Raw genomic sequence first — 16,619 nt, 5'->3', positions numbered from 1 at the left:
AGCCCGATGCCAAGAAGCCAATTCTGAAGTCAGTAGACGACTGCAGGGAATGAGAAGTCGTACGAAACCCGAAAGCCTCGTTTTACCCGGAGCCTGAGGCGATTGCGAAATCTCGCAAGCAGGTGCAGCGACTTAAGAGAAGACCTTCTTCGCTCCTTGCGCCGCTCCCGCCGCAGCGGACCTGGAAAGATAAACGAGAACGCGCGCCGAGAACACCCGCTTCGTTTAAAAAGAACGAGAAAAATCCCTCGATCGCCGCGGGAACAGAAGAAAAATAAATACATAAAGACTTCTAGCTGCAGAAAAAACCCATCCAACGCTTGGGAAGCAGATTTGAACCCTAGGTAAGCGCAGCAGACCAATGCAAGGCTCTGGAGAGAGAGCAGCGATACCTTTTGCTCTGACGAGCGCGCGCGCGAGAAAGCGAAGAGAGAGTTGCCGAAGGTGTAATTGGCGCTGAAAGAGGGGTGGGCGGAAGTCGGGCAAGTGAGAAAGTTGGAAGAGGATGCGCGCGCCTGTGCGAAAGGTGCAAAAAAAAGGAAAGCGGGAGGGGGGAAGCGGAGTTAGGCGCGCGCCGAAACCAGGTGGGCCGACTGGAGAAGGCAGTTGGCTAGAAACTTGACTTCGCGGGGGCGGGAAGCCCAGGGAGGTTGGGGTGGAAGTAGGAATTGGCTGAAAGGTGTGGGGAGTGATGAGGGGGGAACGTATGGTTAGGGAGAGGAGCGAAGGACGCCGGAGGTCTGGTCACCCTAGGGCAGGGGTAGGCAACCTCGGCTCTTTTATGACTCTTGGACTTCTTTTTTTTATTATTAAAGAGTTTTACAAAAACAAAATTTTACAATATATCCCCAAATCCCTCCCACCCCAAACCCACCCACTTCCCCCCCCCCACTTCCCAGAGCTAAATACAGGATTACAGTTACAATAATCATATTCTAAATAAAAATTATGCATAATATACAATTAACCAAATTCATAATGCGCTTTAACTCTCTTTTAACATAACTACAAACAACGTACCAATAACAATATCCCACTAAAATCTACTCATATACGCTAAATGGAACTTTTTAGTCCCATATTTGTTTTGAATATAATTTATCCATCTCCTCCAAACTGAAATATATCTTTCCTGTGAATGATCCTTCAAATAAGCAGAAATCTTAGACATTTCTGCAAGATTCGAAACTTTAAACACCCATTCTTCTACAGTGGGCAAACTATCCTTTTTCCAATATTGTCCCACCAGTAACCGTGCTGACTCTTGGACTTCAACTTGAATGTTTTTAAATCGTGATTTTTTTTGGGGGGGGGGGCTAGACTTAATTTAATGTAATTTTAATTTTATATTGTATTGTTTTTAAATTTTGCCTTGTAAACCGCCCTGAGTCCTTTGGGAGTAGGGCGGTATATAAACCGAATTAATAATAATAATAATAATAATAATAATAATAATAATAATAATAATAATAATAATAATAATAACAACAACAACAACAACAACAACAACAACAACTCCCAGAATTCCTGAGTCAGCATACTCAGGAATTCAGAGAGTTCAAGTCCAGGAGTCATCAAAGAGCCGAGGTTGCCTACCCCTGCCTTAGGGGGCGAGAGTGATATGGAGAGGCGCATATCCTCTTCACGGTGCGGGTTGCGCGAGCGCATCTGCCCTCTCCTTTCCTAAATCGCAGCTGGCAAGTCACTTGGACTGGGCGGCCTTGGGCGCGGAGGTAGAGCCAGAAGTGCTCTGAACTGAGCCTTCGGGGAGGCCTTTTCTTCCTCTTCCCCGGAGCTTCGTCCCCTGCCTTGCCGAGTCCAAGCGCCCGTCCCTTCGCAGGCCGGGTTTTACGCCCTGCAGGGGGCAGTCTGCTTCGCGGGTGGAGGCTGCAGCCGATAGCGGAGTGGACTGAGGGCCGAGATCTCCGGTGGGGTGGTGGGAGTGAGGGCTTCTTGTCAGGAAAACTGTAGGGTGATTGGGAGTGCAGAACTGGAGAATGGAGAAAATCTTATTCTGGGGCTTGGGGTGCTGAGGCGAAACTTAGCTTCTTCGGCGACAGAAAAAAAAAATAGATGAGGACGCTGGAGGGCAAGGTTATTCAAGGTAAACAATATAGTAATACGCCGACCCAGCCCCTGGTCGAAACGGGGCTTCAGAAAGAGGATACACGGTATTGCCTTGGCGTTAAAGAGCAAGTTGGTTTTTATGTATGGTGGTTATTTCAGGAAGAAATGAAACCCCGTCTTTGAATTTCGGAGAAATAGGACGGGAAAATAGGCGATTCCTAATAAGTCTGGCCATGCTAAACTAAGGTCGCTAAAGGAAGAAGAAGAAAAATGAGAAAGTTGCCTAGCTGTGTAATAGTGGGTCAGATGGGGAGCTGAAAGAAAAATAGTTTTAAGCAGGAAGCACCCAAAGTTTGCTTTCTTAAAGCCAGGCAAAAGTTAAACCTAAAAATCGTGTGTGAAATTACAAGCCTTGAAAGATCATTGAAAGGTATTGTTTTTCTGTCTGGAATAGCAGAAAAGGAGCAGAATATGAAATTATTAATGCCAGAAATTAAATATAATTACAGTGAAATATAGGAGCTATATTTGGTACTTAATAATGCAGGAATTGGTTCTGGTCCTTGGACAAAATGATAATGGAAGGCCATATATTTGTACACATACTGAAATGGATCAGGCAATATCAAGGCCTTGTGACTTTAGGAAGATGAAATGTCAGGTGCAGTTTGACTTTGCTGTGCTACTGCAGTAATCATTTCCTTACTATCTGTTTCTTCTTATTGCTACTGAGTCTTAACACCTTTTGTGCTTCTCAGAATACTTGTCACGCAAGGTCTTTATTACTTTCCTAATAGATTTTCAGGCTGAGATAAAAAATAATAACTCTGCCTTTCCCTTTTAATCACAATTTTAAACTAATTGTGTGGAGAGAAATTAGTTATAGTTATGATTCTAACATGAATAGTGAAATGTCAGCACCTAGTATATGCTAATTGCAACAACATATAGAATAAATCAAATAACAAAACAGACATAAGTGAATTGTATGTACATAGTTATAGCCTGCTTAGGCAGCCATTTAGACATATTAAAAAAATTGTGTGGTGAAGTTGCCCTCTGATATAGTACCAACTCAAATTGTGTTAAAGAGGATGGAATAATCCATAAGTACATGTGAAATATTGAGAACATGATATGGAGATATTCATAAAGGGCAGTCATGAGAAAAGTTACCAATGCACAAAATAATTTACCAGAAAAAATACAAACATTGTTAGTCTCCCAGCCCACCCCCTTATATCCCACTTAGATTCTCCTCAGTGACCCAACTTACCTTTTTTATGTTCCAGGCACTATTCAAAAAAAGTACTGCTGTTACTTAACATTATTGTTTTCTAAGAATGTCTGGTTTATTTTATTTATTAAATTTATATGCTGTCCATCTCTCAGTCTGGTGTTCTTTAGCACTTTTGCTTTAGGTCATCACATTATTCACTTTGCTTTGAAACACGCACATCAAATTCTGTTTAGCAACAGTGCCTAGAAATAAATAGATCATCACTATGGCTAGTATTGCCAATTGAACATTAGCCTGAATGTATGCTAATGGTCAATTGGCAATACCAGTCACAGTGTTATAATTGTTTTGTATGTGTGTTATGTTTTATTTCCAAGGGACAAAGATATAGTGTTCTTCACTTTCCATTTTCTTAAATAGTTTAGGCTAAGAAAAAAACCCTGCATACCCTACTTAATACATATAGTGTCTTTGTTCATAATGCTGAAATACTAAAATGTAGAACATGTCTGACTGAAGCAAGGAAGTGTGGAAAAAGAGAGGAATGTGGTGAAAGTTTCCATAATGTATAAGATTAAAGCTAGCTGTGCAGTGGAGGAGAAACACTGCACTATCCTGGTCTTGTTGGGCTAAGAGAGATGTCATAGGACAGCCTTAGGGCAAAAAGTAGTTGCTCCTATCTGGGATCTTGAAGCCAGATTTTTGGGTACCTGGCTTCAAGCTGGTGCTAGTTAATACCAGTACCAGCTGTAATTAGACTGCATCTATCAGTGATTTGGTAGGGAACAAATGGGCAATTTGGATTGTATCACTGAGGCCCAGTTGAGAGAAAACACCGTTGTCTTCTCAGGAATCTATTCAGCCAGATTTCAGGCCTGTAGTAACTTCATTGTCAAGGCTGGGATAGTATTGATCAACTGTGATGCCTTATCTGAAGCAAGGATTGCTATTCCAAATGTGAGTGGATGTGGATGTCTACTTGTTCAGTTAAGTAGTAGGACAAGCTAGGTGTCCTTTTGTTGTACCAGTTGCCTTGCACTTCCTTAGGATCCCTTCCTAAGTGACTAGATCTGGTTGCTAGTCTGGAAATAGATTCACCCCTTCCCATAGAGGGAAACTTCAGTCTCCAGGTGGATGGGGCTGAGTCTTGTGATACTAGGAATTTCATGGCTTCCATGACAACCAAGAGCCTATCCTAGGTCATATTGGCTCTGATGCATATAGACATCATGTGTTACACGTAGGTTTGACATCTGAGCAATTCTGTAATTTGGATATGGATGTTACTATTGTCTGCCCTTTGTCATGGACAGATCACTTACTGATCTAGATGCCAGGGCCTAACCCATTTAGATGCATTCTTCCTGCTGGCCAATCCCTTGTTTACTGAGAACTTCCATGACATGAAATGGCAGAAGCAATATCTGGTGCATAGGTAGAAAACAAAGTAGACTAAATTTTACTAAGCATGAGTGTATGTCCACATTTAAGCATACTCTAGGGCATACCTGTTTCTACTTTTTTACTGCTTTGGCTGATTATCATTTGGTAGCCTTTTGTGGGTGGTTAATTCCCTTTTAGAAAGTGGCCACCATCTGTCCTCTGTAACTAGTTTGCTCAATGTTTTGCTTTAATTTTGATTATATTTGGGATTTATTGAGGCATTTTGCCAGGTTACCTGCATTTTCTTTTGGCCTGTTACACCTGAGAAAGTGAATAGCATATTCTCTAAGACAGGGCTTTTCAACCTTTTCACCCATTGTACCACTTTTAGGATATGGCAACATCTGAGTACCACCAGTCGCCTAGCAAGATGTCAAAAACTTGACCAAAAAAAAAAGGAAAAAAGTGATGATGTACAACTAGTCCTCGACTTACAACAGTTTGCTTAGTGACTGTTCGAAGTTACAATGGCACAGAAAAAAGTGCCCAAGCCACAGCTGAGCAAGACACCTGCCTGCCCACCCGGCGGCCCTCTTCCTCATGTCCAAGGTTTTCATTGTTGTGAGCATTGCTGTGGAGGATTGGCGGCGGGGGTGGGGTGGGCGGGTGTTTGGTTTTTATTCCCCCCATCTGCTGGGTGTAGATCACAAGACCCTGGAGATGCTGCAACATTCCAGCTGATCAGCGCTTCTTCTGGGCTCAGCAGAAGTGCCAGGATCAGTGCTGAGCTCCAACTGGAGCCTGGCGCTGATCCTGGCACTTCCACTGAGCCGTGACACCCTGTAGCTCAAGCCCTGATCTAAGATGTCCTTGGATCCTTGCGCCTCTTGGCTTCTTTAGAAAGCTAGGGGTGGGAGTTGTGCAGGTTGTTCTCTAGATCTTGGAGGCTGTGAAAGCCTCAGTGCAAGATGAGGACTACCTGTACATCATCACTTTTTTCCTCTTTTTTTTTGGTCAAGTTTTTGACATCTTGCTACTCAGATGTTGCCATATCCTAAAAGTGGTACAATGGGTGAAAAGGTTGAAAAGCCCTGTGTTAGATAACAAGTGTCTAATATCTACCTTTCTCTTCTTAACAAAGTTTATTGAAATAGTGGTTTGCTGTAAAAGAAGCAGATTATCTTGACCCTCATCTGTCAGGATTCAGAACTAGGTATGGGTATTAGTTGATTGATGATGTATGTCGGGACCATTACAGAACTACTGTGCCTGTCCTGATCTCTGGATCTATCAGCAGCCTTCAGAACACCAAACATGATATTTTTCTGGACTGACTGAGGATTTGGGAACTTGATTTGCATGGTTCTGCTCCTTCATCAGAGGCTGGTTCAAGTCAGAGGTGTTTTGGTGTAGGGTTTGGGCTGATGATTGCTCTAATGTGGAATGTTAGCAAGATCTGTCCCACATTCCCCTTAGTTATTGAACATTCACATGAAGCCACAATGGGCAATATGAGATTGGTATCATAATTATGACCAGTTGTATGTTGGAAATGCTATTAAAGACTTTTTCCAATGTCTGGAGACTATGAGGGTCTGGATGGGAGAGAACAGCTTAAATTGTTCCCTAGCAAGGTGTTAGTACATGAATTCTTTTATGTTCCCTGTTTTGTCTTGGATGGGGTTGTACTGCCACAAAAGTATATCTGTGATGTCTGGACTCTGGACTTCATCATCAGGTGGAAGCCATGGCTGGGGCTGAGGGCTTTGCCCAGTTTTGGCTGATATGGTAAGATCTGACTACAGTGCTTACCCCCTCATGTCTGTCTAATTGGATTTCTGGATCATACTATGTGTGGGCCTGCCTTTAAAGGCTCCCTGGAAGTTTTAATTGGTAAAAAATGTTTACTGTGGGCACTATTATGCCTGTCTTGGGCCTGTATACTGACTTTCTGTCAGCGTCTAGGTGCAACTTAAAGTGCTAGTTTTAACCTATAAAGGCCTTGATGTCTGCCTGCTGGATTATTATCTGTAGGACCACACCTTCCCATTAGAGTTGTCCTACAACTTTGATCATGCCAAGAAAAGCAGTTGGTTAGCTCTGACTTGTGGGAGATTAGGTTGAAGCCTAGAAGGATGGTTTTCTTTTATTATTTTTTAAGATTATTTTCATCCCATATTTGTATTATTATAATTATTTTATGACACTTTTATAAATAACTCAAGGTGGCAATCATACCTTATAGTCCTTCCTTCTCCTATTTTCTCCATAACAACAAGCCAGTGTGGTGAGTTGGGCTGAGAAAGAGTGACTGGAAAAAATCATGCAGCCAAGTTCCATGCCTAAAACAGGGCTACATCTCAAGTCCCCTGGTTTGTAGCTTAGTGCTTTACCCACTACAGCAAATTGGTTTTTCCTATGAAAGGGCTGGCATTCTAGAATTTAAGCAGCTCAGATTAACAATGCTATCTGCTTCCTGAAAAAACAGTTGAAAATAGCTTTTCTGAAGGCTTTTATGTGTTCTTTTTAATAATAATAATAATAATAATAATAATAATAATAATAATAATAATAATAATAATAATAATAATAATAATAAAGTTGGAAGGGACCTTGGAGGTCATCTAGTCCAACCCCCTGCTCAGGCAGGAAAGGCATTTGTCTTTGGTATTATTATTTAGTATTGAGTATCATCAAGAGGATTTTTATGATTCCAATGAGTTATTTTTATGATTCTGGTCACTTATAAATTTGAAAAATACACAGCTCTTCAGACCCAGTTAAAAAAGAATTGGTATATAGTATCTTGGATGAGATTTTAAAGATATACATTTCAGTCATGGCTAAATATAGTTGAGGGTACATCTGACCTTACTTGTTACATTTCATAATTATTATTAATATAATCACAACAGATGTTCATGGTTCTCTTATTTGTTGCATTCAAATAAGCAGAAACGTACCTTCAATGTCTTGCTGAAAATTGTTTCCATTCTTAAGTTCCATTATTTTTAAATAGAACTTCTTTATTCAGAGTAAAATCTAGCAATTCTTGTATGCATAACAAAACTGAGCAAAAATTTAACTGAACTAGCCAGTTTGGTCTTCTGGTTAAGGCACCAGGCCCAAAACCGGAAGGCTGTGATCTAGGCCTAGCTATGAAAGCCAGCTAGGTGACTTTGGGCCAGTCATTATCTCTCAGTCCAATTCACCTCATAATGTTGTTGTTGTTGTTGTTGTGGAGACAACAGAAGAAGGGGGAAGTTTCCCTTGCTTATAAAAACAATACAGGTGGGATATAAATAAAATAAATAATAAATGTAGGGAAGATAAAACATGGAGATGGTAAGATGGTTTGAATCTGGTTGCTTCTGAAGTCTATGCAGTTATACATAAGAGTTTCAGATAACAAGAAATCTGAAAACAACAGAAGTGCAAATGGTATCTCTAATCACTGATCATCCCAGAAGATTCAAACTTATCTTTGACTCTTAACCAAATTTTTTATATATTCAGAAACAAATGTGCCAGAATGTTTATTAATCAGATATACTATAATAATAATAATAATAATAATAATAATAATAATAATAATAATAATAATAATAATAATAGAAGAAGAAGAAGAAGACGTAGTAGTAGTAGTAGTAGTAGTAGTTAGTAGTAGTTGGAAGGGACCTTGGAGGTCATCTAGTCCAACCCCCTGCTCAGGCAGGAAACCCTATACCATTTCAGGCAAATGGCTGTCCAGTCTCTTCTGAAAAACTTCCTGTGTTGGAGCATTCACCGCTTCTGGAGGCAGGTTGTTCCACTGGTTAATTGTTCTAACTGTCAGGAATGATTTATTTGAGTTTTAAAAAATCTTTACTGTATCTTGTTTGATAGGTTTTGTCTTTTAAAATTTCTTTTTAAAATTGCCTTCAAAATTTGCCTCATTTGTTATTTTATGAAAAATTCAATAGCAACTTAAAACTTTGCAATAGAATTTCATCAACACAAACATTTTAATTTTTTTCAAAGCCTTCCAGATCTTTAAAGCTGTGCTCATCCAAACTTATGCCTTTTAAACAAAAAACATTAGTTGGAAAAGGTCCTTCCAAACTTTTCTTGATTCTCTGGCTATCATAGACTAACATAGCTGTCCTCCTGCTTTGTCTACAAAACCAGGGCTTTTTTTCTCATAGAATGCTCAGAATGGAGTTCTGGCACCGTTTTTTGGATGGAACCTTGTAGGGTAGGCAAGGCAGGTTGTATGACATGTGTGAGTTCTGGCACTTTTTTCTTTTACAAAAAAGCACTGTACAAAACTATGTTTCTTTATAATCATTTAGTTTTGTAAGAAATAGCATGATTGCTTGTGTTGTTTATGACCATCCCATTGTTGTCTCTGCCCTTACATACTAATGCAATGGTTAAAATTTTTGCAAAACCTCTTTGGCCCGGAGACAAGAATAGGGCAAATAAATGCCTGTTTCTGCATCAATGAGGTTACTGATTTGGAAAGAGGACAAAACTGATTTTGAACAAGATCACAATTCCAATTGAAAAGATCTCATGTATGAGAACTAGAAAAATCTCTGCTGGAGACTTTGGATAATGACCACTAATCAAATACAAATGATATGCTATGCTGCATCCCTCTAAAGGGGTATTTAGCCAAGGATTTGTTACAGCAAGATACTCATAGATTTCCTCCTGAGAGACATTCTATCTTCAACTCCAACACTGGAGGTTTTTAAGAGTTTTGACAACCACTTATCTGAAATGGTATAGGGTTTCCTGCCTAAGCAGGGGATTGAACTAGAAGACCTCCAAGGTTCCTTCCAACTCTTCTCTTCTCTTCTCTTCTCTTCTCTTCTCTTCTCTTCTCTTCTCTTCTCTTCTCTTCTATTCTATTCTATTCTATTCTATAATTATGCTTAATATGTTGCTATTTATCTCCATAAAATACCATAAATAATTATCAGCTATTGAAATATAGCTGTTTAACTGTATAGGATAGGGCTTTCAATAGCTACTGTGCTGGACCAGATTGTAGCCAGCTTAGGAGTTAAGAACTGCGTTAGAGTATTTAGCATTTACACTGTTAATGTTGTAACATTGAGAGAATTGTATGTAAGAACATGTAGCATTTACAGGGTTAATGCTGTTTCCTTAAGAGATGGCTTCTGAGAAATGTAGTCTAGTTGTTAGTTAGTCACTATAGCTTATCTAGCCAGTGGGAGGAGCTTCAAGTTTATTACAGGACATCCTGTTACGTGCTAGGGTTTTATTATCTTTCTGCATGAATCCTAGCTTCTGTTGTGATTCAGGGTCAGCCTGTGGGTTCGGCAGTTGGGTCGGACGACTCAGAGGAGGAGGGGGGTGTTGAAGAGCTTGCTGAGGGGGTTGGAGAGCTTGCTGATGAGAGCCCTCAAGCCAGGCCCCTCCCACCTGGTCACGACGCAGACCCAGCTGTGTGAACCTGACAACGTGGATGAAGATGACCCACAGCTGGCCCTGTTCAAGGACGCCCGACGCAGGAGGCAGTCAATCAGGAGTAAACAGAGGAAGGCAATGGGGCACCTCGGAAGGAGGCAGAGAGAAGCCACGCCCTGAACTGTATAAAAGGGGAATGCGTGGGAGGGCTGGTTTGCTAAAGGCAACCGTTTGAATAGTTCCTGTTTCATGGTTCGTGTTTGCTCTCTTTGCTCTCTTTGCTCTGTTTATGTTTTTATGTTAATAAATTTGGCAGGCTTAGTTCCAGCCTCTTGCCTTCTTGTAAAAGGGGTTGTCCCTGCCTTATCTGCAGGGCCGGTAGCAGGCTGGTACAGAACATTTATAGCACATTTTTCCCCTATGAAAAGTTCCAGAAATGGGGCCACAGCAAGTTGGCTGTGACAAGTTGTCCCATCTCCCCAGAAATACCCTGTTTCCAAATAGGTTGGGGTTTTCTTTTTTGTAAATTATAGGAAATGTAAGAAAAAGAAACATTCCTCTAATTATGATTTTCCTTTTGTGTACTACTGTTGAAGGAAAAGTCTTCATCATGGTTCAGTCCAAGCTGGGAATAAACAACATGACGACTGCTTTAGAAAGAAGGCTGCAGTTTATTGAAGAGAAGAGCCAGACAGAAAGATGGCTCTGAAAGGAAAAAGAGAGAGCAAATGTAGGGAGTGGGTTTTTATACCCTCTGGGGCTCTCGAGGTTGTTTCCTGTTCCTGTTTGAGGCTTTGTATTTCCTGTGTCATGTATTTTGACTTTAGGCTGAGTGTGCCATTTGTCATCTGTGGGCTAATCCTATTATGTCCTGTCCTAGAGTTTGGGTGGGGTATGTAGATGTTAGATGTCTTTGTCTTGTTAATCTTCTAGCTTCAACCTTCCTGAATGGTTTACATCTGCTTTTCTACAGAGCTGGTTTTTTGCTTGGGGGAGACAGACTTGGTGATATTAAAAAAAACTGAGCATGCTTTTTCTGCCTCTTTAAGATCCTTTGAGGAAATATATTTTTCTGTCATTTTAATATTTCCTTCTCCGCGGGGCTGACTTCCCACACTACAATTATACTTTCTTTGCAACATGTCCCAAGTGCCATCTGCATGAACTGTACAGGTTCTTTGCTGTAACAGTTACTTCTTGAACTGATAAAGTTTCAGAAGACAGTTCTGTAAGCTGTAACTTTCTGTATTACCAATGAAGAAACCCTTCACTTTGCAGGTTGACAGAAAAGCTGTTAGTAGAAAGATAAAAAAGGTTGTGCCCTAGTGTACTTTTGGATATACTGATTTTTAAGTGGGGAAGAATTTAAGTTACTGGTTCGTCACCCCTTCCCTTTCTTATCAATCAATCTTACTGAAGTATTTTTTGCAGGAATCATCTTGGAAAAGTTATTTTTTCAGCCAAATGCCAAAGTACGCACCAGTGATTTAAGGGTTCTTCAGAATTGTGTAGCTTTTTCTCTTTTCTCAATTTGCATTTATTTACATTTCCTCTTCTTTGTTTTTCTATGAAACACGAATTACAGAATGAGAGCAATTTAATCAAAAGCTAAAATTAGAATAAGCTACACATTTTGCTTAATGTTTCTAGAATTCAGTTCAGGAATCGTCAAACACTGGTAAATTATCCATAATTGAGTAAAAATGATTTTCTTTTTTGTCCCAGAAAGCTTGGGTCCTTTTACCTGGCATGCCAGCCCAATGAACCACACCAGATAGGTGGAAAGGAATAACACTGCAAATAAAATTATCTGCAAATAAAAGGCTGTCCAGAAGCAAGTTCCAAAATGGGCCCACTCCTGTTCGGAGTGAAGGCCCCTTTTACACAGTTTTGAAAAGTGTACATTGCCATAAACCAATCATGGCAACATATATCACTCTAAACCAATAATGAAAATCAAGATATTCCCTACATTTCAGTAGTAATAATAAAATAGTTCAACCAAAGATTACAAGGTATGCTAAGACCTTTATTTTCAGGTGCAAACAACTAGGCCTACAGGTGCAAAGTTTCAGCTAACTATCTTATTATGTTCTACCTCAGGGCTTTTCAACCAGTGGTACGGGTACCACCTGTGGTACATTGGCACCTGGCAGGTGGTACGCGACCATCGTAGAAAAGTGGTAGCAGGGGAGGGGAATGAGCTGAACTGGTGGCAGCACCACACAAGCCTGAGTGAGAGATGGCTGGAGCTGCAGGGCTGTCAGGAGCCCGGCGCTGATCCTGGCGCTTCTGCTGAGCTCAGAAGAAGCGCCGATCAGCTGGGTCTTGTGATTTACATTCACATGCTTGGCAACTGATTCATATTTATGATGGTCAGTGTCCCAGGGTCATGTGAAGTGACCAAAACATGCTGCAACCACCCAGCAGATGGGGGGAATAAAAACCAAATACCCCACCCCATCCCACTACCAATCCTCAACAGAAATGCTCACAACAATGAAAACCTCGGATAGGAGGAAAAGCACCGCCGGGCAGGTGGTCTTGCTTGGCTGTGGCTTGCGGGGCACTTTTTTCAGTACCATTGTAACTTCGAATAATCACTAAGTGAACTGTTGTAAGTTGAGGACTACCTGTACTTCATCATTTTTTTCCTTTTTTTGGGTCATCAGGTTTTTGACACCTTGCTAGTGACTGGTGGTACTCAGATGTTGCCATATCCTAAAAGTGGTACAATGGGTGAAAAGGTTGAAAAGCCCTGTTCCACCTGTAATACACGAATGTCCCCAGTTTGACAGCCTAGTCCTGGAAACAATTAGATAAGGCTCCGAGGAACTTGGGTGTGTGTGTCAGTCCTAGTCCTTTTGTGGTTGTGCAGTGACTCCAGATTCCAGACTAATCCCACAGTTGACCCCACCTCCCTTCCAGGCTTGGTATTTCTTAACGTTTATCTTTCCAATAACATTCCTACACTAAAAACTTGGTACCAGAGTCTTGTCTATCTTAATAGAAAGGCATTCTGGAGCAGAAAAGCTGATGATCTGGCCTCCATCTATTTCTGTCATCTCTGTCTAATAAAGCAGGCTGTCCAGTGGATAACCATACCAATAGATACAAAGCATCATCCCCAAAAGCTATTGCTGTATGCTAATTAATAATTAAACATAAAATACATTAAAATGGGCTGTCCCAACACTTTCTCCTTTTTGGTTTTTCCCATTGCACTCCACATTCTGAAAACATTTTATTAAGCTTCCACAGGAATTGTTGGGTGTATGATGGTATTGCTCTATGCAGAATGAAGAAACAGTGTTTCCGCTTGATGGCATAAGTTTTTTCTTGAGCAACTATTGCCCATTTTATTGTTTCTAACACATCATTGATAGAATTCAAGGATTTCATAATAGTTATCTTTGTGGTTCTAATAATCTACAAAAGTTAGTGTGGCTCTCATCTAGCATATGGGTGTCCAATGTTTTGGCTTGCCTGGGCCATGCGAGCTCAATGAACCACACAAGATACGTGGAAAGAAATAAGATTTTTAACTGCAAATAAAAGGTTGCCCAGAAACAAGTTCCCAAAGAGCTACACTCCCACTTGAAGTGGAGCCCTCCCCCTTTTATATGGTTTGAAAAGTGTACATTGCCATGAACCAGTCATGGGTGCATACATCACTCTAAATCAATACTGAAAATCAAGATCTTGCCTATATTTCAGTAGTCATAGTAACATATCCCAACCAAAAGTTACAAGGCATTTATTTATTTATTTTATTTTAATTCCATTTATATCCCGCCCTTCTCCGAAGACTCAGGGCGGCTCACAAGCTTAGCAGTAGCCTTCATTCTATGTATATGCCTGCCTTTACCTTACCAATAACATTCCTACACTAAAAGCATTCCTAAGTAGCCTGGTATCATGGTCTTGTCTATTCCCTTAGTGGACATGTTCTGCCCTCCATCTATTGCTATCATCTCTGTTTAAGAAAGCAGGTCAACCAGTGGATAATCACACCAATAAATACAAAACACCATATACATTAATATATACTGGTACTTACCTTTAAAGCCCTACATGGCTTAGGTCCGGGATACTTGCAGGACCATCTGCTGCCGGGAACAAATTCCCATCGTCCAGTACGCTCACACAGAGAAGGCCTCCTCAGGGTACCGTCAGCTAGGCAATGTCGGCTGGCGACCCCCAGGGGGAGGGCCTTCTCTGTGGGAGCACCAACCCTATGGAATCAGCTCCCCCCTGAGCTTCAGATAGCCCAAAACCTCCAATCCTTTCGCCGCGGCCTCAAAACACACCTGTTCCACCAAGCTGACCTAGACTGACAGGCATTTTAATTAATTTATATTTAGTATTTTTAATTCATTTTTAAATTCTCTAATTTTTATTGCACTGATGTTCTCAATTTCATTTTATCTTGATTTATGTAATTATTATATGTTTTATTGTTAGCCGCCCTGAGTCCTTCGGGAGATAGGGCGGGATATAAATCCCATCAATAAATAAATAAATAAATAAATAAACGTTAAAATGGACTGTCCCAAGACACTAATCTTGGCTTTCAATCAGGAATGACTCTGTCAAAGGTCCCAAGCCCAGACCTGAGCCCAACAGAAATACAGTCACTCTGGGACCAAGGAAAACTTGGTTTATTCACGCTGGGAAAGTAAAGGCACACTTTGGCTTAGGAAGCGTTAACCAGCAGTAGCAAAGTAAAGTCAGTGCTGGGAACTACTGCCTCCCAGTACCCTAAATAGACAGGTACTGTGCCCTGCCTGGACCTGCCGCCACCCAAATAACCACCATCCGAAGCAACAATTAGGAGCAATCATCTCACAGCAGCGTTCTTCTTCGTCTAGCAAGCAGCCTGTCCGGAACTCAGTTTTGCAGATTACAAGCCTGGCAGCAAGGAAAGAGAAGGACCAGGAGCAGACTCAAAAACCCCTGCAGTTTTCTCCACCGATCAGCTGAACTGGCAAAACAGGAAGGTCCAGGCGTCCCCCATCATCCTGCATGTTGGCTGGGCGGCAGCTGGCTCTTGGGCCTCCACTGCCAAGCTGAGTTCCCAGCATCCCACTGAAGGCTTTCGCCATTGCTTCTGTTGCTCCATCCACCAACAGACCCCCCCCCCAGTTAGTGTCAAACCCCGCAGGGGCTTGACAGACTGCAGTAAAGTTCGTACAAAACATACCATGTTTTTTGCTTATTCTAACAAAAATATAACATTTGAGAAAATTCATTAATGCTTCTACTGTTTGTATTGCATGGAATCTTACTGAAATACCATTGACTTCTGTCCTATAAATTATTAGTTAAGTCTTGGGTAGACTTGAAAATGGCTTCTGTAAAGCTCTCAACAGCGTGTGCATTTTGAGAAATGTGTTATATAACAAAGAACTTGATGGAGCATTATAATACAGACAGAGAAACAGACTCTTACTTTAAATTATAATTTGGGCCATTTGTCCTTCTGTCCTCCAGAGGGAGACAAAACCTGTTTGGTTTTATGAGTTTCTTTTCTCCTTTCAATATGGCATCTTGATGCTCTAGAATGGAGGTCTCATGTTTAAAGCCTTCTGATAGGCCTTGATCTCCTTATTTATATCTTTGTTCTCAAATCCTCAGCACAAGTAGATGATTGGGTTTCAGTTTCTCTCATAATTTTGCTTGGTGGATTTCTGAGAGTCTCTAGATGATTCTACTGCTTGCTTCTTCTCTCTACCAATTTTTCTTTTGGAGGGATTTCATATTAGGAAGTACTTCCATTTTGTTAGTGCTGCATTGTTAGTAGCACACTGCAGGACTCAGCAGGTAAAAAATATGGTTGTGCTCTTATGGTGTCTTTCTTCTGATATAGTATTATTTGCTTTGCTCTTAACAAATGATAGTAGTGAACTAAATAGACTCAGTTTATTAGAACAGATGGCAGTTAACCTTATATTAGCTGATGATTGTGATTAAGAGAAAGGTTTGATAGTGGCTGACTAATTATTTTGAAGTAATGTATAAAATACTATTATGCTGAGTTCTGATAATCACAGAATCATAGAGTTGGAAGAGCCTAGTCAGGCCCTCAAGTCAAGCCAGTGCAGGATATATTTCTTATTTCTACTTTGCAAAAGCAGTATTTTAAAAATATCTCCCTTCCCCTCCAAAATTTGTGAAACAGGTTAATAGATATATTGTGGAATAAGTTGTAATAATCAACAGCTATGTCATGAAGGTGATAAGGTAAAGGTAATTTTGCTGTACAACTGTTTCTCTTCTTTGGAGAAATATGTAAAGATTTGTCTGCTGATCTAATGAAACAGCTTTTCCTAGTTTTATGCAAGTGATTTTTGCACTAAGCTATGTTTGCTTAACTACCCTTTATGACTAGCAATATTTGCATGGACTGATATATGTCTTTATCATGTGAAAGCGTACTTCAATCCTCAATTTATATTATACCACTTAAATTAGAAATGATTGTGAGCATTTATTAATGAACATGAAAATT

General features: G+C 40.5%; 1 protein-coding gene across 1 annotated transcript in view; it reads left to right on the top strand.

Moving 5' to 3' along the window:
* Positions 1-282: 282 nt before the first annotated feature.
* UGT8 (UDP glycosyltransferase 8) overlaps positions 283-16,619 on the top strand; it is a gene marked incomplete at its 3' end in the record, with an annotated part of 59,192 nt that continues 42,855 nt past the window's right edge. The window contains exon 1 of the mRNA XM_083367978.1: positions 283-344. The remainder of the gene's footprint in view (positions 345-16,619) is intronic.

Source organism: Vipera ursinii (assembly GCF_947247035.1).
Source record: "Vipera ursinii genome assembly, chromosome: 7".
Classification (NCBI taxonomy): Eukaryota; Metazoa; Chordata; class Lepidosauria; order Squamata; family Viperidae; genus Vipera; species Vipera ursinii.
This window is presented reverse-complemented; position numbering and strand designations above follow the sequence as displayed.